Here is a 22,763-nt window from a genome sequence, read left to right as displayed (position 1 = left end):
ACAGAAACAGACTCACAGACATAGAAAACAAACTTATGGTTACCAAAGGGGAAAGGGGGAGAGGGATAAATTAGGTGTATGGGATTAACAGGTACACACCACTATGTAATAGATAAACAGCAAGGATTTACTGCATAGCACAGGGAACTATATTCAATATCTTGTAATAACCTGTAATGGAAAAGAATCTGAATATATATATATATATATATATAACTGAATCACTTTGCTGTATACCTGAAACTAACACAATGTTGTAAACTATACTTCAAAAATAAAAAAGATACCACCAAGAATCAGGAATAGACGAAACATTTCTATCTGGACTAGACTCCCAGATAGATGTGCAATGAAACTGACTCTGGTCAGAGGGTTTGGGAGATATCAGATAGCTTCTTGATCTCCATGTTTCTCTTCTATCCACCCAGACCCCCAGGATGTGGCTCTGGACCTGGGCTGAGCCATATCCACCCTGAGGAGCAGTTAAGGTCTGAATAGTTTGGTTTGATCCCTGGTTCAGGTGCTGGCCCTAAATTCTGGACTCTACATGGGTGGGCAGAGGGCACACTGCCCATGACCCTGATGTTTTGCCTTTGTGGAGGTGAAAATGGGGAGGTCTTGGGGGGATGGCATGGACCCTGAGAGGTGTGAACAAAAGTGATATTCAAGCTATAGAAATATCAGGAATAAGCCAAGTATGTGTATTCCACTGATTCTGTTCAAGCTTGTACTGTGCAATAAGACAAGAAAAGCAAAAGGCATAAAGATTGAAAAAAAATTTGAAAAAATTTTGAACTAATAATGAATATATGACATGTTAAAGCCTGTGGGATCCTGCTAAAGCAGGACTTGGGGGAAATTTATAGCTTTAAAAATATAAATAGAAAAGAGGAAAGATTAAGACTTAGTTATCTAAGCTTCCATCTCCAGGAACTAGAAAAAGAAGAGCAAGTAAAATACAAAGAAAGAAGAAGGGAGGAAAGATAAAGAGAACAAGTCAGTGAAACAGAGAAAAATTGTAAATGCAGATGAGTTGTTTGAAAATATTAATAAAATTGACAGACTTCCATAAACATGGGCTAAGAAAATAAAAGTTAGAAAACAGCTGTTCAATAGAAAGAAAGTAAAAGGGACTATTACTATAGATCTTACAGGGATGTAAAAATAAGTTGATATTATGAATGGTGCTATATCTGTTAAATAAATTGAATCTGAATATAAACAACATTCCTGCAAAGAAAAATTCCTGGCCTATAAGGTTTCACTGATGATTTCTTTCAAATATTAAAAAGAAAAAATAATAGCAATTTCACACAAACATTTGAAAATAGAAAAAAAAGGGGACATTCCCTTATTTCTTTTTAGGACAAAATATACTGATCCCAAAACTCTATGTGGACACAAGAAAAGAAAATTATAAGCCAATATCTGTAAACTTAGATACAAAAACGCTAAACAAAATATTAACAGATCAAGTTCAGCAGTATATGAAGAAAAGATAATATATTGTGACCAAGAAGAGTTTATTCCAGAAATGAAAGATTGGTTTAATATTTGAAAATTAATCAGTGTAATTCACCACATTAACATAATCAATGTGTAAAAAGCATTTGTTAAAATTCAGTCATTCTCTATTTTAAAAACTCAGCAAAATAATAATAAAAGGAAATGCTCTTAATTTAATAAAGATTATCTACCAAAAAAAATCTACATCTAAAATTGTAGTTAGTGGTGAAATAGTAAAATTTTCTTTCTGAAGTTGAGAAGAAAATGATGTATACCATGACCACTTGTAATCGCAGTGTCTTAGTTATTTTAGTCATTGGAGTAAGAGAAAAATTTGAAAAGAATAAAAATTGGAAAGAGGGAGCAAAACTGCCATGAAATATAGGTGATGCAATTGTAAATATAGAAAATCCAAAAGTATCTGCAAAAAACTGGAATAATTAGCAATAGAATTTAACAAGTATGCTGAATATAAATCAACATTCAAAAGTCAATTATTTCTATATACTAACAATAAGCACTGAAGAATAAAACTTTAAAAACATTATTTAACACAAGATCAGAAATTATAAAATTCTTAGGAATAAATAAAACAAGAGATATGTAATCTACACTAAAAACTACAAAGCACTGCTCAAAGAAATCAGACATAAATAAAAGGAGTGATATATCATGTGCATAGATTGCAAGACTCAATAGTGTTAACATATCAGTTTTCTTCAAATTACTCTATTGATTCAACATAATCTCAATCAAAATTCCATTTTGTAGAAATAAGCCAATTTTCATATAAATTTTAAATCAGTAGTCATGTTAAATTCACTTACTAACTTTTCTAGTTTGTAGATACTTTTTGACTTTTCTATATCCACAAACTGTCTGTCTCTTATTTGATAGATTAAAAAGAAGTGTACCAGTCTTGGAGTCAGGATCTGTATCCAATTTCTGTCACAGACCTCCTGGGGAGAGCAAGCCAGGAAATCTTTCAGACCCTCAGTTTTCCCATGGACAGAGTGGAGATTGGGCTGTATGATCTCTATGGTCTTGCGCAGGTATACATTTTATAGATTTATCAAGTATAAATAAAAAATATCATATCCATCTCAATGGCTAAACATCATAACATCCAAAATAAATCCAGAAACTTTTGTTGAAATATCGATTACTGAAAGGGAGAAAAATTATAGGAAAATTGTTGTTTCCTCATGTATTAATTTTATGGTTTTCTTCTTGTTGCTCTGAGCTATAAAATGGTAATTTCTTCACACTGAACAAAAAAGGTAAGTTTAGTGTGTGATATTTTTATCTTAAATTTTGAGGAAATGTAATTTTACCTCCTTTTATGGGCATTTAAATCATCTTTTATAATATAAAAATGATGGGGTTATTAGGTAGTCTGTTTGCAGTGGTAAGTATAGAACTTTAATACACCTAAAATATTTAAAATAGAAAACATTAAATAATAATGGCATTAAAGTAATTTCAAGGGCAAATTAGGTATAATTCTTAAGTGAGTTAAAATTTAGCTTTAGTGTAATAATAGAAAGAAGAAAGAAAAAACAATGTTCAAACTGTAATTCTCTCTCCATGAAAGATATGTAGATGATGGACGCTAGTCCAGTAAAAACTGCTTGGGGCAGGTATGCCCAGCTTTGTCCAACTCCAGAAGCTTTTCCTTCTGGTATGACTGAAAAAATAATGATCTTTTCAATGCAGCAATACCCAAATATCTAAAATTAACTTTCAAATTAATAATTTTAAAATAATGAATTTGCTTGGGAGGTGGAGAGGACCCGGAACAATGAAAAAGAGATATTGGATTATGGGAGAAATATCTTTTCTAGGGTAATATTTGTTCTCTCTAGCATGATTATAATTTATTGACCTCTTCCTTTTCTGTTATTTCTTTGTAGATTCATAGCTTATTATCAAGTTCCCATTACCTTGCTCCCTTTTTTGCCTTCTTTACTTTTTAGTTCCCTAGTCCTGTTTTTCTTGCCAAATCAAGAGTAGTGAAGTAAGGCTATAGTGATTGTAGATTTTGCCTTCCTCAGAGTGTTTGGGATGATAAAGTAAATCATTAAGAATTTTATTTGCATTCTCTGATCCCATTGAGCAGTACTGCCTTTTAGGCAAGTATGGCCTCTATCCCTGAGGCATAGACCACGGACCCTGGACTTTGGGTAGAGCCTTTATAAAAATTTTTCTAAGTCTCCTTTCATAGCCTGGAACTGAACAGGGCTGCCAGTGAGCACTTTCCAGATCAGGTGCACAGAAATTTTTGTAAGTCCTTGTCCCTATTTTTCCTCTTGGGGGCACTCTCAGTCCCTCTACTCTGTAAGGTTAGGAAGACCAGATGCTCAGAAATGTTCTGGGATTTGATCCTCCGGGGTCATCCCAGGCTCCTCTCATCTTGAACTGGTTCCTAAGAATTAAATAAGTAGTATCAGTGAACTGTAGAGGCAACAAGATCTATGTTGTTTCCATGCAAACAAGTTCTGAAGGCCGTGGTATTGTAGGTAGTAACAGCACTATTACCTTTTTCTCACAGTGGGAGATATGAAATTAGATAGGAATGACACATTTGACAATAAAGAACATGACAAGATGGTTCTCAGACCTGAACAGGAATAGATGTTGCCTCAACACTATGAAGAATCTTCTCTGACTGGGCAATTAAGAAATATTTAAGGACTTCTCTACCCATGTTTCTAAATATTTATTGATAAATAACCATACTTCACATGGACCCAAGGATTTTATAATCCTTTTAAAATAAAATTGCTTACATAAACAGGGGGATTCACATACCCTAGGGACAGCCCTGGCTGAGAGAAACAAAGAAGATTTTGGAGTTGATAGTTAATTTCCTGGTCTCTGGGCTGTATCCTTGAGGTTGAAGTCAGATATATGAACTATTATGAACTAGCAAGGGCATACCTGACACAAGCTAAGACTGCAGTGCTGTCAGGGTGGAGGACAATAATTGTCAATTATTATTGAGAAAAACAATGTCATAATCATAGCAGTTTTCTTCAAAGACCTGTTGGAGGTAGGGCTGGATGGAAATGTAAGAACTAATAATGAAGTTGGTGGTGAGGAGAATTGAAAACAGGCTGGGACAATGTGATGAGCAATGCATTTGCACAGTTCAGAATAGACCATTAATGGCTAGTATGCTCTATGGAAACCCCTTTATGTAGGGAGCCAGTACAGTGAGAAGTGGGACCTTAGAGGAACCATTATCAATCAGCTGGACATGGAAAAATTAAGACTGCATGCTCCTTGAAGGGAGAGACTGACTCATTTATCACTGGGATTGCAGGATCTATCTTCTAGCCTAAAATATAGGAAAAGCTCTGGAAATGTTTGTTGGATGACTGAATGAAAACACTCAAAAGAAAGAACAAAGTTTTATCATTTTGAGGATTGGAAAAATACAGAAGCCAGATTACCAGACTTGCCTTACGTTTTCATGAGAATGTTTCCTTCAGGTTTAATTGGGAAAAAATGTTAGTAGATGCAGTCAGATTGGATTTTAGGGTCATAAAAGAGACAGATCAGCACAAGGAGCAGTCTTACAGGAAAGTTAGAATAGGGTTCTGTTTATTCTGAGAGGACCCATTTCCACAAAAACAGAATGAATCCAGAGGCTTACTGGGAGGTGATAATACTCTTAGTGGGACCGCAATTATTTTTGTGTCTCGAGACACAAGAGTTAATTACAACTTTCCATAATGGACTTCCTCATGTTCCTGCTAGGGAGTGAACAGATCTTTTTCCATTAGTAATTTCCCCTGAAATTCCCACTTTGCTGATTCTGTTGATAAGACAGAATCACACAACTCCATCTGGTCCTACATCTGCTTGTCCCCATCTATGTGTCCCTGAAGTGGGAACAGTCTTGCTCTCTTCAGAGCTTTCTATGGCTGGCCCTGCAGTTGTGGCACAGGAGACCTCACCTTGGATTGTGCTGCTTGGTGGGTCTGTTGTCCTTTTGAATTATATTAAGTACTTATTTCCTGTAGGATGGAGGTGGACAGGGTGCCTGCTTATCTATGCTGACAATGTGCCTAAAAGAGAGGACTACAGAGAAAACAAAGCTTAAAACTAAATTTACCTGCATCCTCATATCCTTCCTCCACAGACACCTACTTTATTGTTGGTAATAATGGGTTGGGATTATATTGGTTATGCATTTAACTTGATTTATGTCATTAGCTAATTAGTAGAGGTTTCTAAGCAAAGACTTTTTCGTGGACACTCTTTGGGACACTCTCATGTTTTTCCCAAAGTGACTTTACATGGCATGCAGGGAACATGCTGACCTCTGTAGCCCTTTATCTTGCACCAACTTTTTTTAGTCCATCTACAACCATTCAAATTATGTCAAAACACAAAAAATGAGATTATATTCTAAATTACAATGTGAAATGTAGGCCATATTTCAATGTGATTTCACACAATAGTGTACTCTGCACAAGGTGGACGCTGGTCACCATAGTGTTCTTGCCCTGGTAAGGCTGCTGTGATGTCAGCCATTTACTGAATGACACTTCCTTTTGGGATGCAGTTCATGGCTCCCAAGATAGAAGTAGCTGAAGCTCCAGACCTAAGTCTCCATTTTCTTCACATCACTCAAAACAGACAAGTCATTCCAAATACTGGGATTCCATGGGGTGACCCTTTTCTCTACCCACTTTCTTTATGAGGATCCGGACTAAGCCTTCCATCCACGTGCAGTACTTCCCCTGCTTTCTTGATCCAGCATCCTCCCACCCTGACAGCTCTCCAGGCTTTATTCATAAGTATACAGGTGTGCCCTAGAATTAACTATATATCCAAAGAAATTAAAAGCAGGATCTCAAAGATTGTATCTGCACCTCCCCTCATCATGTTCATTGTAGCATTATTCACAATAGCCCAAATATAGAAATAACTTAATGTGTCCATAGATGGATGAATGGATTTAAAAAATGTGGTAAATACACACAGTGGAATATTATTCAGCCTTAAAAATAGAAGGAAATCCTACCATTTGCAACATGAATGACCTTGGGGACATTATGCTAAGTAAAATAAACCAGACTCAGGAGGACAAATACTACATGATACCACTTACCTAAAATCTAAAAATGTGACTCACAGAAGCAGAGAGAAGAATGGTGATTACCAGGGGCTGGGGATGGGGGAAATGGAGAAGTCTGAGTTGAAGGATACAAAGTTTCTTTTGTGCAAGATGAATAAGTCCTAGAGATCTCCTGTGTAGCAAAGTGCCTGTACTTAATAACACTATACTGTATATTTTAAAATTTGCTAAGAGGTGGATCTTACGTTGTACTCTTATCACAAAATAATAAAGAGGGCAGGAAGAAATGTTAAGAGGTGATGAATATACTTATGGCTTAGGCTGTGGTGAGGGTTTCATGGATGTAAACTTATCTCCAGACTCATCAAGTTGTATATATTAAATATATACAGCTTTTTGTATGTCAATCATACCTCAATAAAGTAGTTTATAAAAACAAACACCCAGAAGCAGAAGCGGTAGATGAGAGCACAGTGCTCTTGTGGGCTAGTTGGGTGGTATAATCGCTGAATACTAAGACTGACATACATAAAAGCCATGGCATAACTAGGGGAGTCTAGCCACAATCCTCGCTAACCTCTAGTCAGTATGAAAACTAGACTCCAGTCTTGACAGTCTGTATTAAGAATGAGGGCAATTTTGTTATGCTATTTGTCACTCAGAAAGAATGCAAAAACATATGTAACTATAGTGTTTCAGTAATATTATCATAAAGAATTTAATAAAGAAAAAAAGTTGTTTTTACCCTCATCCAGAATGTAAATTGTGATATCAAAACAATGTGCTAGATTATTCTAACCAGAGTAGATGGGAATGGTAAGATTTTAATTTAAAAAAAAAGTACACTCTATTATTTTTTGCTTTCTAATAATTCATTCAAAATTAAAAATACATATTATTAAGGGGCTTCTATTTAATAATTTACTATAATGAAATTCTAAGTCATGTATATTATGTCTTTCTCTGCTTTTTTTATCTCACAATCAAGAATTTTATTTTCTATCACTCTCATTGTGTGGGCCAGTACTGATTTCCCTCTTCTCTTACCTCCCAGTTTCTTCTGAATTCTCCAGAATCTGACCCAATGTGCCTTTTGGTGCACCCCTGAGGCCACCATCTGAGTCTGATTCAAAAGTCAGGAAGGATGTTATAAGTCTGCTTTCAAGAAGGTAGTGTCATGTATTCATTTCTATAACTTTCAGGATTCATACTATAGATGGTACCTTGAAGAACCTGAAACAGTCCCGGTGGCTCTCATTCCCTTCCCAGAGAGATTTCTTTTTTCCTTGTAGGATAAGGTCCATTACTCTTGTACAATTTCTGGGAACAGAAACTTTAGATAGAGTGCATTTTCCACCTACTTTCCTAACTGATAAAAATTGATGTAATTTAAAGCAACATCTTGAAAATAGATGTACATATTTGGTAGGCAATATAGTTAATATTTCCTGAACATTTTTTATGAACCAAGAACTAGATTAAGGACATTCCATGGATTAACTAATTTATCCTTTATAGCAACCTTATGTGTAGATACTCTTATACTATTCTTACAGATGGAGAAATTGAAGTTTAGGAAAGTGATTTTGCCTACAGGAAATAGGTAATGGGCGATAGGGCAGAGGTTCCAATGCAGGCAGTGTGACTCCACAAGCCACACTCTTAATCACTGTGTTGTATAATTAACTTGAACAGTTGCCCAAGACTAATTTCCATAGTGGCTTATTTAACTATTTAAATCATGAGAAATCACGTAACCTGGCTGCGTCTCAGATTCTTCATTTATTACAAAAGAGGATTGTTCAAAATGGTGATTTTTGTCTTTTTCAGTTTCATAATTGTATGAGGGATTAGGAATTAGAATCCTTGGAGAGATTACATTGCCTCTTCTAAAAAATTTCTATAACACTCAGCATCACTTAGTTGCTGGGTTTACCACTATGTATGTTTTAGAACCAGAATGTAGTTTAAAACTAGTGAAATCCCACTTATGGATGTGTTACTCTCACCCTTTCCATTATTTCCATTTCAACTATTTCACAAAGCATTTACTTAAAACTAGGAAAATAGGACCATAATATGTAGCACGTGTATGTGTGTGTGTGTGTGCGTGTGAAAAAGTGAAAGATTGTGTATGAGAGTATAAGAGTTGGGTGTGTAAAAGAGTATGTAAGAGAGAGTGATAAGTGTATGAGAATGAGTGTGAGACTGTGGGAAAATATGTTTGTGGAACAGTGTGAGCATGTGAGAGTGTAAGAGTATGAGGGTGCATGCCAGAGAAAGTATATATAAGAATCAGCATGAAAGGGAGAAAGTATAGGTGAGTGTTCAGTAAAGAGTATGTGAGAGAGATAAAGAATGAATACATCAGAGAATGTGGAAGGAGAGAGAGAGAGAGAGAGAGAGAGAGCACGTGTAAGTAAGTTTTCGGCAGATTGTGAATGTGAGAGGGTGAGAAAAAGATTGAGAACAAATGTGAATGTAAGAGAGTATACAAGTGTGTATGTGAATGAATCTTTGTGTGAATGTGTGTGTGTATGAATGTTTCACTAATTAGGCACATGAATTTTCCCAAGTGTTAGAGGCCAGCCCCATGGGGTTAGATGTATTTATTTCAGGAACAATTTAGAGTATGGACATTTCTGAAAACATTACATCTTTAGTTGTACCTTCTTCTTTTGGTTAGCTGATTAAACATAATCAAGTACAAATAACTTCATTTAACTAACTTGATTAATCACATAAAACAGATTATTTGATTAATCAGATACAGGTTTGATTAAATTATTTAATCAAATAATAATTATTTGATTAATCAAATACAGGTCATTAACTTAGGATGTGTTATACTTAGATGTAGGGGTAGACTAAAACACCTCTTTTCATTATACAAGAACTGCCTTGCATGGTGCACACTGCCTGGTAAGGGCTCAATAAAGATGGGTGAAAGAATGCGTAGGTGAATAAATAAAAGCTTGCATGTATAAATTAAGGAGTGATTATATCTAGTTATTCCTTAAAAAGAACTTGAGCTGAGGATTTGGGTTCAACTGGTGTGCTAGAACATTCCCAAGAGAATCCAGGAAGGAACGGGGGGAAGAAGCCAGCCAAAGGTTTGCTTTCCAGTAAAAGTCCTGGTCTCAGCCTAACACCCCTGGGGCTCTGAAGTACACATTGCACCTCACAGTGTTGTCATTCCAGGGAAGATGAACTAGGTGTCTATACTCAGCACAAGTTGTGAAAGACAGCAAACTCCTGGGTCCCTCTGACTCTCACCTGTAGGTAGCTCCAAAGTCCAAGGGCAAATCTAAGGTTTCCATAATGAGCAGTTAGCAACAAAATACATAAAGTCAGGAGGTTTGATCGCCAGCGCTAGTAAGAGGGATTGACAGAACGTAAGTGAAATGCCAACAGGGTTTGCTACAGCCAGCAATTAGCAATTAGTGTAGCCAAGATTTTAAAGCAATTAGTGTAGCCAAGATTTTAAAGCAAATCTTTAGTTAAGAGAATGAGAGTTTCAGGCACATTACAGTAAAACATTGCTTTATCTAAATGTAATCATAGTATTATTTGGTTAACCGATTCTAAAAGAAAATACTAAAGTATTTTCAAACACAAATGGTTTCAGTATTTCTGTGATCTCTTTATAATTGCAAAGCATTTTACATACCTTTAATCAACAGGCACAGACCATTTTATAGTCCTTTTTTAAAAAAAATTGGCATACATCCTTGTGCCAGTGACTTCTTAACCAAGGTACACCAGGCTCTGCATAGCCTGGTCACCTCGGCCTCACTGGTCCCGTATCTCTCCTCTATCTCTCTGCACTTCGGCCACAGTCATGATCTTTCAGTTCCTTGGAATCAATCAGCCTTTCCTTCATTTGGGTCTTTATTCAGGCTGGACCTCAGAGCTTCCACCTTCTTCAAATGACTGGCTCCATCTTAGCCTTTAGATCTCAGCTCACATGTAACGCCCTTTAAGAAGACTTCCCTGACCAATCTGTCTGGAGACAGCCCCACTGAAATCCTTTACCTCTTCACTCTGTTCCTTCACTTTGTAGCACATACTTTTTATACTTTATTTCTTTGCTAATTCACCTATGTCTGTTTGCCCCACTACACTTTAAGCTCCATGAGTGTAGAGACTATCTCAGTTTACCACTGTAGACCTAGCTCCTCGTACAGTGCTGGCATAAAATAGGTACTCAATAAGTATTTTTTGAATAAATAAAAAGTGTGACTATCCAGTGATATGACCTTTTTATAAATACATTAGAACTTTGACCTCTCACTGGGTATTACTTCCTTAAGCAGCCTCACTGGGATGATACATATTTATTTAAATGATACTCTTATTGTTCAAAATATGTTTGAAATCTCTGTTAGAATTATTCCTCAGAGTATACTCTTTCAAATGTCTTTAATAATGGTAAATTATATCCTTTGAAAGGGATTTTTTTTTTTTTTGTAGAAATAGCCAATTTTCTATAGTGGTCAAGACTGGAGAATAAACGCAAGAATACTGTTTTTGGTTACATTAAAGGTACTGTGGCTGATTATTTATTTTTTTTTGAGAGGCTCAGGAACTGGCTCTACAGGTTTTTCCAACAGATTTCAGATAAGATTTCATGCAACAGTGGTTGCAAATATGTTGCATGCAAATATAGTTGGGAGTGGTTCTTGGTGTCTCTGGGTAAAGGACAACGCACATTTGAACATTATTCTATTTCTTGTTAAGAACAAATTTCAACTTCCTCACTTTAGAATTACAACTTCACCTAAAAACAATGAAACTAAAGAACTTTTAACATGTTGTTTAATGATTATCTTTACTCAAATGAATAGCATTCTCAATAACTTTGAAAATCTAAATTAATTATGGTTGACCACACCTGCAGAAACCCTCTTCAAATGCAGTAAAACAAGTCTACATTATCCTAATTGGGAGAAAAGGCTGCCTGTTTTAGTAACAAGTTGACTTAGAACATTAATTTTAAAAGTGCAGTTTTATTATTTTTAAGTGCCTCTAGTCACATTGCTGACAGGGGCAGGAAAGCAGAAAGTAGGCTATGTCTTTTTATTTATTTATTTATTTATTTATTTTTGGCTGCATTGGGTCTTTGTTCCTGTGCGTGGGCTTTCTCTAGTTCCAGCAAGAGGAGGTTATCCTTCGTTGCAAACGGGCTTCTCATTGCGGTGGCTTCTCTTGTTGCAGAGCATAGTCTCTAGGCGCGCGGGCTTCAGTAGTTGTGGCACATGGGCTCAGTAGTTGTGGTTCATGGGCTCTAGAGCGCAGGTTCAGCAGTTGTGGTGCACGGGCTTAGTTGCTTCGCAGCACGTGGGATCGTCCTGGACCAGGGCTTGAACCTGTGTCCCCTGCGTTGGCAGGTAGATTCTTAACCACTGTGCCACCAGTGAAGCCCCTAGGCTATGTCTTAAAAAATCATATAAATGTATTTTTTTACCCATAAAGTGGTTTTATAATTCTCTGGAAAGAATTTCTTGGCCTTCAACTTTAATCAGGCTAATCACTTTCGATAGTTTCCTAATCAGCTATGTTTTGGATGGAGCAAAGTGAAATTTTAGCTGGTACTAGTTACAATTATCCAAATTTCTTAATGAGTACGGAGGGAATGAATGAGTCCTTTTTTCTCCTTTAGTTTAACCAATAAATTCATTAGGAAAAGCTTTGAAGCTTGTTTATAACACATTCTCTCCTGTAATTCCACTCTCCTATGAATAACCCTCTACCTGTACTCTATAAACTTGCCTAGTCACTCTCCTGTAAATATTTCTTGCTCTGTCTGATATTTGCGCTTTGTTGGGTACAGGATTGGGGAAGGCAGACACATGGATTAATTCTAGGTTGACGTTTTGCCAGATGGGAGGAATGAAAGAAACATGGGACCAAAGAGTTTTGGATATTGAAAGAGAATGGTTGAAACTCTGGACTGGTTCTGCCTATGAGGTTGTAGATCAGTTGTGAGAGTAATTGGGCAAATACACTGGAAGGATAGGTGGCGATTGGCATAAATGACTGGGACATCTGAATAAGCAATTTTACTTTCTGGTAGTGACACATTTCAACAGTATGTCTGTGGGAATATGGGAAGTAATAAAGCCAGTGGAGTAGAATTGAGGGTCATTAAACATGACATGGTTAAGGAGGTGAGACGCTAGAATATTGGCTGAATTGCCCTCATGTTGAGCATTGGATTCTGTCAGGATAATGGCAGATTTGGATTGGAAAGGAAGACTATGAGTCTGGTAATCAAATTTTTCATAAATGGAGGAGAGACCAGTGGACAATAGGCAACATACATACATACCATAAGTGTTCATTGCTGACCTATCCCAAGAAGGCATACATTTTTGTTTCTTTTTTTCACTACTGAATCCTCAGCACCCAGAGCAATGCTTGGCATATAATAGATGTTCAATAAATATGTGTTGAATAAAGCAATTAAATTCTCCCTCATCATCTAGACTGTTCCAACGGACAGTGATAAAATTTTTTCACAACTGTGCAAGAATGCACAAGATTTGGAATTATTTTTAAACAAACTTACAGCTCTTTCTTTTATTAGCAAGTGAAATATGGCAGTTTCTTGGAATAATGTGAGCAGATTGTGAATGCAATAGAATTTTTCGTATTAAACATTTTGAAGCGTTGATGATGTTCTCACTTATAGGACATGCACACATTGTTGGGGCAGTCACTGGCTTGGATGTCACTAGTAAAGGTCACATCACCCACAGAGAGCATTATCCCATACATGTGAAGAGAGGCACCCTGCTATTTGCATGGAGCTGCACTTACTAGACCTAGGCCCTGCCCCACATCCTCAATCTACATCCCACCCTGAACTCCCTCATGCCTTCATTCCGGTTTTCTTCTTGGTTCCTAGAACACCCCTCCAGCAGCTCCATAGGCCCGTTGTCTGGGGCTCTCATCTGGCCAGGTGATAGAGCACCTCCTTGGTTGCAAGTAGTGCCTTGTCCTGGAGCAGCCAGAGATGAAGGTGTTTTTCTCCTGCTGGGGTGGAGGGTGGGGCTTTGGCTGCCCAGGGCTCTGTCTACTCTGAGAGATGAAGGGATTAGGATCTTGTGATACAACTGCAATTTATTCCTCACTTGTTCACCTTATTGGCAGCTTTGTGTTAATCAGAATCTTGCTGTTTTGATAGTCTCTAATACAAGTATGCAGACTTGTATTAGACCTCTATTGGAGCTTTCCTTTCCTTGCTGTAACTTTAGGAGACCCCCAAGATTATCTAGCAAATTCTTGAAGCTCCCTGAAACTGCTGTTGGCTTTATTGTCCCTTCATCCTGGACTAGTGCTTGATGCCTCATTTGGTTGCTGTTTCCTCTGTCTTGCCTCCACAGGCCTGCCTTTACCAGTATTTTAAGGTCTAAGAAATTGGTCCCCTCCACTGTTTCTAAGGAGAGACACTGGGCACCAAGGTATTGCTGAATTTATTCATACACACCTCTTTTAGTCCTGCTTGCTGACTTTTCTTTAGTAATACATACACCCCAGGATGGCTGGTTTTGACTTAACTACCAGGCTACACTATAAACTATAAATGTCTTCAGACATACTTCAGTCCAACCCACTATGCCTAAGGACTTTTTCCTCAAAAATGAATTGTCTCCCAGAAACTCTAGAGTACTCCTTGTTAGGATCTCTTAGATCTTCCTTCTTCTTTTTGCTTCAACTACAAGTGCAAACTATTTTGAGTTCTTTTCTCAGAAGACTTCAATACCCTTTGCAAATTAATAGATGCAAATAGGAATGGAGCCTGAAGCCGGAGGATCAACTATCTAGACATTCTGGGTTATGGTCCATTTGAGAACTCACTACACTGTTAAAAAATGTTCTCTATTGAATAATTCTGCTTGTTGGACAGTAAAGGAAAACATGGGTGATTTATTTTATTTTCTATTGTTGATGCTTGTGGTAGAAGGTGACAAGTGTAAAATATTCACCAAGCAAACTGACTGCAAGGCTACTTTAATATTAATACATTAGAACTTTAATATTTCTTGATATAAAACAGAATTTGGTATAAATTTGGTTGGACTTGGTCCTCAACAATAGGGGTCAAGTTACTGAAATCCTGGCAGTCTGCTTTTCACTGCTTGATCAGAACCTTCTTATTTCATGCCTGGAGGAACTCAATGACATTCTTATTGAACTCTGTCACTTCAGTCTGTTCCTCTTCAAGTTCATCCTAAAAGAGCCACTGAGATAATTTTTCTTAACCAGAATTATAAAGTTAATAGTGCCTGCTAGAATGTGTTCAATAACTATTTGTTTAATTTAAATTTGAATCATAGTTTTAATTTTGTGAATGATAGTTTAAGGATGCACAGCTCTTATTAAAGATCTAATGAGCCAAACTCAAGCTCCTTGTTCTGGTGGTCTCATATCTACCCATCCTCTTATTCTCATTATTTCCCAGAAAAGGCTCTTCTCTTTTTAAATTAAACCCAATCAGTTCAACTCCAGCAACCCAGTCAATCCATTCAATCCAATGGATCTAATTGAACGAAGCCTTTTTCATTATATTTCATTCCAATAAGCCTTATCCAGCACTTTTGCACAACAGGAGTTGCTTCATACATTATATTGATCTCCATTTTTAAATCTAGTACTGTTTCACTTTGCCCTGAAAGTTGTTCTGATTCATCTTCATCAATTGAAATAATTTAATTTTAAAACTTTGTGGAAGATTGGTTTTTTTCCAAAGGTTATCTAGAACATTTAGTATTAACTAAATTTACATATACTTCAGACTAAATTATTATTAACTTACTAATCCTTCCTAGTTTTAAAAATATTTTTCTTTCCTATGATCTGATCAAATTTAAAGCAATGATTGCCTTCCTTTTCATACTCTCCTCAGAGCACTCAGTAGGTCCTGAATATTTGTTGAATAAGAGTGAATAAGTATTCTCATAGTAATACTACTGAGTAAGGAAAGGAAAAAAGAAAGAAATACTACTGAGTAAGGAAAGGAAAAAAGAAAGACTTTGACTCCTCATTCAAAGACCTAGTATTGCTTTCAGTGAGCAAAGCCAAAAGTACAGAATATGCTACCATAATAAGAAGACAACATTTGGAATAATTTATAAAGGAATTTGAAGGGTTGTTGTGATATTTAGACACCAGAGTTCACTTTTCAAAGTGGACATTTTTACAACCAATTGTATAAGGCTGTTTACTTCTAGGTACTAGCAGTGCTGGAGTAGGGCTGAGAAGCAAATTGGTGATGATAAAGGGCATTTTGAAGGGTCATCCTGAAAGGAACTTTGGTTTTAAAATACTTAATGATAAGTATAACTGAAGAGCTCATTAGTTACAAGATTAGAAAGGGCAAAGAAAATTTATATCTGAAAGAAAAAATAATAAAGGTCAAGCCTCTTCATACCTTAAAGTGTTGACTGTATTAGAGCTTGAAATTGTGATGTGATTGTTAGAGCCAGCTAAAATAAGTTCAAGAAACGTTTTATTTTTGTGCGCATTTCTGTATCTCCTTAAAATTTTTTTTTTATTATGGAAAGTTATAAGCACTTATAAAAGCTGCCAGAAAAGTTTAATGAACTCCCATTGTACCCACTGCTCAGATTCAACAATTACAAACTGATGGACAATTCTATTTTATCTATACTCCCAGCTCTTAACTCTTTCCTTACATTTCTTTTTATTTTTCTTTAACATCTTTATTGGAGTATAATTGCTTTACAACGTTGTGTTAGTTTCTGCTGTATAACAAAGTGAATCACCTATATGTATACATATATCCCCATATCCCCTCCCTGTTGCGTCTCCCTCCCACCCTCCCTATCCCACCCCTCTAGGTGATCACAAAGCACTGAGCTGATATCTCTGTGCTCTGCAGCTGCTTCCCACCAGCTATCTATTTTACATTTGTTAGTGTATATACGTAAATGCTACTCTCTCACTTTGTCCCAGCTTACCCTTCCCCCTCCCCGTGTCCTCAAGTCCATTCTCTACATCTGTGTCTTTATTCCTGTCCTACCCCTAGGTTCTTCAAAAAGTTTTTTTTTTAAGATTCCATATATATGTGTTAGCATACGGTATTTGTTTTTCTCTTTCTGACTTATTTCACTATGTATGACAGACTCTAGGTCCATCCACCTCACTACAAATAACTCAATTTTGTTTCTTTTTATGGCTGAGTAATATTTCATTGTATATATATGTGCCACATCTTCTTTATCCATTCATCTGTCATTGGACACTTAGGTTGCTATTGTAAATACTGCTGCATTGAACATTGTGGTACATGACTCTTTTTGAATTATGGTTTTCTCAGAGTATATGCCCAGTAGTGGGACTGGTGGGTCATATGGAACTTCTATTTTTAGTTTTTTAAGGAACCTCCATACTGTTCTCCACAGTGGCTGTATCAATATACATTCCCACCAACTGTGCCAGAGGGTTCCCTTTTCTCCACACCGTCTCCAGCATTTATTGTTTGTAGATTTTTTGCTGATGGCCATTTTGACGGATGTGAGGTGATACGTCATGGTAATTTTGATTTGCATTTCTCTAATGATCAGTAATGTTGAGCATCCTTTCATGTGTTTGTTGGCAATCTGTATATCTTCTTTGGAGAAATGTCTGTTTAGATCTTCTGCCCATTTTTGGATTGGGTTGTCTGTTTTTTTGATATTGAGCTGCATGAGCTGCTTGTATATTTTGGAGATTAATCCTTTGTCAGTTGCTTTGTTTGCAAATATTTTCTCTGATTCTGAGGGCTGACTTTTCATCTTGTTTATGGTTTCCTTTGCTGTGCAAAAGCTTTTAAGTTTCATTAGGTCCCATTTGTTTATTTTTATTTCCATTTCTCTAGGAGGTGGGTCAAAAAGGATCTTGCTGTGATTTATGTCACAGAGTGTTCTGCCTATGTTTTCCTCTAAGAGTTTAATAGTGTCTGGCCTTACATTTAGGTCTTTAATCCATTCTGAGTTCATTTTTGTGTATGGTGTTAGGCAGTGTTCTAATTTTATTCTTTTACATGTAGCTGTCCAGTTTTCCCAGCACCACTTATTGAAGATGCTGTCTTTTCTCCATTGTATATTCTTGCCTCCTTTATCAAAGATAAGGTGACCATATGTGCATGGGTTTATCTCTGGGCTTTCTATCCTTTTCCATTGCTCTATATTTCTGTTTTTGTGCCAGTACAAAATTGTCTTGATTACTGTAGCTTTATAGTATATTCTGAAGTCAGGGAGCCTAATTCCTCCAGCTCCATTTTTCTTTTTCAAGATTGCTTTGGCTATTTGGGGTCATTTGTCTTTCCACATAGATTGTGAAATTTCTTGTTCTAATTCTGTGAAAAATGCCATTGATAGTTTGATAGGGATTGCATTAAATCTGTAGATTGCTTTGGTAGTATAGTCATTTTCTCACTGTTGATTCTTCCAAACCAAGAAAATGGTATATCTCTCCATCTGTTTCATTCATCTTCAATTTCTTTCATCAATGTCTTATAGTTTTCTGCATACAAGTCTTTTGTCTCCTTAGGTAGGTTTATTCCTAGGTATTTTATTCTTTTTGTTGCAGTGGTAAATGGGCGTGTTTCCTTATTTTCCCTTTCAGATTTCTCATCATTAGTGTATAGGAATGCAAAAGATTTCTGTGCATTAATATTGTATCCTGCTACTTTACCGAATTCATTGATTGGCTCCAGTAGTTTTCTGGTAGCATCTTTAGGATTCTCTATGTATAGTATCATGTCATCTTCAAACAGTGACAGTTTTACTTCTTCTTCTCTGATTTGGATTCCTTTTATTCTTTTTCTTCTCTGATTGCTGTGGCTAAAACTTCCAAAACTATATTGAATAATAGTGGTGAAAGTAGCCAACCTTGTCTTGTTCCTGATCTTAGTGGAAATGGTTTCAGTTTTTCACCATTGAGAACGATGTTGGCTGTGGGTTTGTAATATTTTATGTTATAAACCCTTTATTATGTTAAGTTAGGTTCCCTGTATGGCTACTCTGTGGAGAGTTTTGATCATAAATGGGTGTTGAATTTTGCAGAAGGTTTTTCTGTATCTATTGAGATTATCATATGGGTTTTATCCTTAAGTTTGTTAATATGGTATATCACACTGATTGATTTGCATATATTGAAGAATCCTTGCATTCCTGGGATAAACCCCACTTGATCATGGTGTATGATCCTTTTAATGTGCTGTTGGCTTCTGTTTGCTGGTATTTTGTTGAGGATTTTTGCATCTATGTTCATCAGTTATATTGGCCTGTAGTTTTCTTTCTTTGTGACATCTTTGTCTGGTTTTGGTATCAGGGTGATGGTGGCCTCATAGAATGAGTTTGGGAGTTCCTCCCTCTGCTATATTTTGGAAGAGTTTGAGAAGGATAGGTGTTTGCTCTTCTCTAAATGTTTGATAGAATTTGCCTGTGAAGCTATCTGTTCCTGGGCTTTTGTTTGTTGGAAGATTTTTACTCACAGACTCAATTTCAGTGCTTGTGATTGGTCTGTTTATATTTTCTCTTTCTTCCTTGTTCAGTCTCAAAATGTTGTGCTTTTCTAAGAATTTGTCCTTTTCTTCCAGGTTGTCCATTTTATTGGCATATAGTTGCTTGTATTAATCTCTCATGATGCTTTGTATTTCTGCAGTGTCAGTTTTTACTTTTCCTTTTTCATTTCTAATTCTATTGATTTGAGTCTTCTCTCATTTTTTCTTGATGAGTCTGGCTAATGGTTTATCAATTTTGTTTATCTTCTCAAAGAACCAGCTTTTAGTTTTATTGATCTTTGCTATGGTTTCCTTCATTTCTTTTTCATTTATGACTGATCTGATCTTTTTGATTTCTTTCCTTCTGCTAACTTTGTGATTTTGTTGTTCTTCTTTCTCTAATTGCTTTAGGTTTACGGTTAGGTTGTTTATTTGAGATGTTTCCTGTTTCTTGAGGTAGGATTGTATTGCTATAAACTTCCCTCTTAGAACTTCTTTTGCTGCACCCCATAGGTTTTAGGTCAACGTGTTTTCATTGTCATTAGTTTCTAGATATTTTTTGATTGCCTGTTTGATATCTTCAGTGATCTCTTAGTTAATACGTAGTGTATTGTTTGGCCTCCATGTGTTTGTATTTTTTACAGGTTTTTTTCCTGTAATTGATATCTAGTCTCATAGCATTGTTGTTGAGAAAGATACTTGATATGACTTCAATTTTCTTAAATTTACCAAGGCTTGATTTGTGACCCAAGATATGATCTGTCCTGGAGAATGTTCCATGAGCACTTGAGAAGAAAGTGTATTCTGTTGTTTTTGGAAGGAATGGCCTATAAATATCAATTAAGTCCATCTTGTTTAACGTATCATTTAAAGCTTGTGTTTCCTTATTTATTTTCATTTTGAATGATCTGTCCATTGGTGAAAGTGGGGTGTTAAAAGTCCCCTACTATGGTTGTGTTACTGTCAATTTCCCCTTTTATGGCTGTTAGCATTTGCCTTATGTATTGAGGTGCTCCTATGTTGGGTGCATAAATATTTACAATTGTTATATCTTCATCTTGGATTGATTCCTTGATCATTAGGTAGTGTACTTCTTTGTCTCTTGTAATAGACTTTATTTTAAAGTCTATTTTGCCTGATATGAGAATTGCTACTCCAGCTTTCTCTTGATTTCCATTTGCATGGAATATCTTTTTCCATCTCCTCACTTTCAGTCTGTATGTGTCCCTAGGTCTGAAGTGGGTCTCTTGTAGACAGCATATATATGGGTCTTGTTTTTGTATCCATTCTGCCAGTCTGTGTCTTTTGTTTGGATCATTTAATCCATTTACATTTAAGGTAATTATTGATATTTATATTCCTATTACTATTTTCTTAATTGTTTTGGGTTTGTTATTGTAGATCTTTTCCTGCTCTTGTGTTTCCTGCCTAGAGAAGTTCCTTTAGCATTTGTTGTAAAGCTGGTTTGGTGGTGCTGAATTCTCTTAGCTTTTACTTGTGTGTAAAGTTTTAAATTTCTCCATCGAATCTGAATGAGATCCTTGCTGGGTAGCGTAATCTTGGTTGTAGGCTTTTCCGTTTCATCACTTTAAATATGTCCTGCCACTCCCCTCTGGCTTGCAGAGTTTCTGCTGAAAGATCAGCTGTTAACCTTATGGGCATTCCCTTGTATATTATTTGTTGCTTTTCCCTTGCTGCTTTTAATGTTTTTTCTTTGTATTTAATTTTTGATAGTTTGATTAATATGTGTCCTGGCATGTTTCTCCTTGGATTTATCCTGTATGTGACTCTCTGTACTTACTGGACTTGACTGACTATTTCCTTTCCCATATTAAGGAAGTTTTCAACTATAATCTCTTCAAATATTTTCTCAGTCCCTTTCTTTTTTTCTTCTTCTGGGACCCGTATAATTTGAATGTTGGTGCATTTAATGTTGTCCCAGAGGTTCTAAGACTGTCCTAAATTCTTTTCATTCTTTTTTCTTTATTCTGCTCTGTGGTATTTCCACTGTTTTATCTTCCAGGTCACTTATCCGTTCTTCTGCCTCAGTTATTCTGCTCTTTATTCCTTGTAGAGAATTTTTAATTTCATTTATTGCTTTGCTCGTCATTTTTTGTTTGCTCTTTAGTTCTTCTAGGTCCTTGTTAAACGTTTCTTGTATTTTCTCCATTCTGTTTCCAAGATATGGATCATCTTTACTGTCATTACCCTGAATTCTTTTTCAGGTAGACTGCCCATTTCCTCTTCATTTGTTTGGTCTGGTGGGTTTTTACCTTGCTCCTTCATCTGCTGCATATTTCTCTGTCTTCTCATTTTGTTTAACTTACAGTGTTTGTGGTCTCCTTTTCGCAGGCTGCTGGTTCGTAGTTCTTGTTGTTTTTGGTGTCTGCCCCCAGTGGATGAGTTTGAGTCAGTGGCCTGTGCAGGCTTCCTGGTAGAGGGAAATCGTGCCTGTGTTCTGGTGGGTGCAGCTGGATCTTGTCTTTCTGGTGGGCAGGGCTGTGTTTGGTGGTGTGTTTTGGGGTGTCTGTGTAGTTAGTATGATTTTAGGCAGCCTTTCTGCTATTGGCTGGGGTTGTGTTGCTGTCTTGCTAGTTGTTTGGCCTGGGGCGTACAGCATTGGAGTTTGCTGGTCATTGGGTGGAGCTGGGTCTTAGCATTGGGATGGAGATCTCTGGGAGAGCTCTCGCAAATTGATATTACGTGGGGCCAAGAGATCTCTGGTGGTCAGATGTCCTGAACTTGGCTCTCCCACCTCATAGGCTCAGGCCTGACACCAGGCCGTAGCACCAAGACCCTGTCAGCCACACGGTCAGAATCACAAAGCTGAACAGGAGAAGTGATTTAAGTAACTCTTATGACTGTGGCTCTGCTTAACCAGGTTAATACATCCTGTGTGGAGGCTGTTCTCCAAAAGCAGTGGAGTCAGAGGAGAACTTGTCATCATTTTTGATCAAGATGTTTTGATGCCAGTCTTACTTCCACTGTCCTCTGGGTACCCTAAACTCTAGGGCAGAGAGAGCAGAAGGTGAAAAGTCCTAGGACGACAGCATCCTCTATATCCGGGCCTGGAGGCTAATAGACGAAGGTCCCAGTGTCTGGCGGCCTGAAGTCCACCCACGCACCAGCTTCCAGCTCAGTGTAGCCTTGACCAATATGCTTATGTTGGCTGTATTCCAGGATGTCTGCAGCACACCAAGACACTATGGACTGCTCTCACAAAACAGAAGCAGTCACATGGCTTTGGACTTTGCATTTTTCAAGGAGTACACAAGTATATTTTCTTATTCTTAATACAATAGTAATTTTAGGAGTATTTATTAATGTTGAATAAGGAAATGATTGGTTATGAGTCACAGGCCAAAAAACCAGTGGGCTGCTTCTATACTGCTGTCTTTAGTTATAAGCAACATTCATTTACTTTTTCTAATATAGGCCCTAATTCCAGTAGAATAGTTGATATGCTTGTTTATCTGTAGCAAATATTCTTTAAACAATTACCTAGAATGATTAAACATTTTTAAATGGGCTGCATGTATTGCCATTGCAGAAATTTTTTCTTTTTGCTTTGGAAATATTTATCTATTTTTTTCTGATTATAAAAATAATTTCTATTAATTCATTGTAAAATAAATTACAGTATACAGATAAAGA

This window comes from Delphinus delphis, chromosome 7, assembly GCF_949987515.2.
Source record: "Delphinus delphis chromosome 7, mDelDel1.2, whole genome shotgun sequence".
NCBI classification, from domain to species: Eukaryota; Metazoa; Chordata; class Mammalia; order Artiodactyla; family Delphinidae; genus Delphinus; species Delphinus delphis.
Note: the sequence above shows the minus strand (reverse complement) of the source record.